Here is a 1,256-nt window from a genome sequence, read left to right as displayed (position 1 = left end):
CCACTGGACTGTTTTGGATTGCTAGCTATGGGGGGGAGGGGGAACGTGCAGATCTGCCCTCCCAGAGGAGGGAGAGCTTGTACCTGAATACAACTTAGTCTTAAAGGTGCCACTGGATTGTTTTGGACCAGGGGGCCGGGGGGGAGGCTCTGCAGCTTACCTGGCTGCTTCTTGCTCTGACTGAGGGCTGCTGGGAGCAGGGGGTGGGGCTTGTTGCATGTGCCCACCCCCTGGGCTCTTTACTGCCGGAGCTCCGCTCCTGTGCACTCCTGCAGGAAATGACCCCTGATTACGATTGATCTTCAGATGGGTGTGGAGCAGGGGTCACTGCGGGTGTGGAGGGGGAGGTATTTGTGAATTTCCTGCATTGTGCAGGGGGTTGGGCTAGATGAACTTTGAAGTCCCTTCCAACTCTGTGATTCTATGATCAGTTCCCCTGGAGAAAGTGCCGGCTTTGGAGGGTGGATTCTCTGGCATTATACCCCGCTGAGGTCCCTCCCCTCTCCAAAACTTGCCCTCCCCAGCAATGCTCCCTCTAAGCTGTGGCGTCATGTGAGCAAAAATTCTACTTTGTGAGCTCCTGGCATTAAAGTCGTAAGGGAGTGATTTGGCTGCTGCATAAATTAGTGTGCTCTGGAGCCCCATCCTTCCTGTGCGAGCCGGAGGCTAAAAAACTGTGAGCTAACTCACACCAACTCAGCTCAGAGGAAGCATTGCTCCCCAGGCCCCACCCCAAAACATCCAGGTATTTTCCAACCCAGAGCTGCAAACGAAGTCACACCCCGCTGTTTTGTCGATCTAGAAAACTGAGCCAACATGGAACGCTAATGCATTTTCGAGTTAATTACCTACTTTGAATTATTTCAGGTTAATTATCTACTTTGGCTTATTAATCAATTACATTTAAATAAATCTGCACATTAGCCAGACCTTACCATAACTGTCCTCTTCTGCACTCCAGTTCAGGGGGGTTCCGCAGGAGGGCATCCAGGTGGGTGGTGCCTTGTGCTAGTGGGTGGGACAAGGGGGCGTCATCTGCATTTCCTGCCATGGCAACCCAAATGTCTTAGCCTAGCCCTGAGATGCCTCAAGACCTGATTAACTTTGGGTGCGTTCAGACGGCGTGCCGGGAGCGGGTTAAACTGCTCCGGTTTCCAAGTGGACTAATTTGATCCGGGGCAAGCGCGGTCACACTCACCTCCCTTACCGCACAACACATCACTCCCGGGCGTCCACACTAGGCGCGCAGGAGTGCG

The 1,256-nt window shown here is 53.3% G+C and overlaps 1 protein-coding gene across 1 annotated transcript in view; it reads left to right on the top strand.

Moving 5' to 3' along the window:
• IQCH (IQ motif containing H) overlaps positions 1–1,256 on the top strand; it is a 129,100-nt gene that overhangs the window by 114,563 nt on the left and 13,281 nt on the right. The gene's annotated exons all lie outside the window — the stretch shown is intronic.

This window comes from Gekko japonicus, unplaced genomic scaffold, assembly GCF_001447785.1.
Source record: "Gekko japonicus isolate JY-2015 unplaced genomic scaffold, Gekko_japonicus_V1.1 scaffold698, whole genome shotgun sequence".
Classification (NCBI taxonomy): domain Eukaryota; kingdom Metazoa; phylum Chordata; class Lepidosauria; order Squamata; family Gekkonidae; genus Gekko; species Gekko japonicus.
Note: the sequence above shows the minus strand (reverse complement) of the source record. Positions and strands in the feature narration are given on the sequence as shown.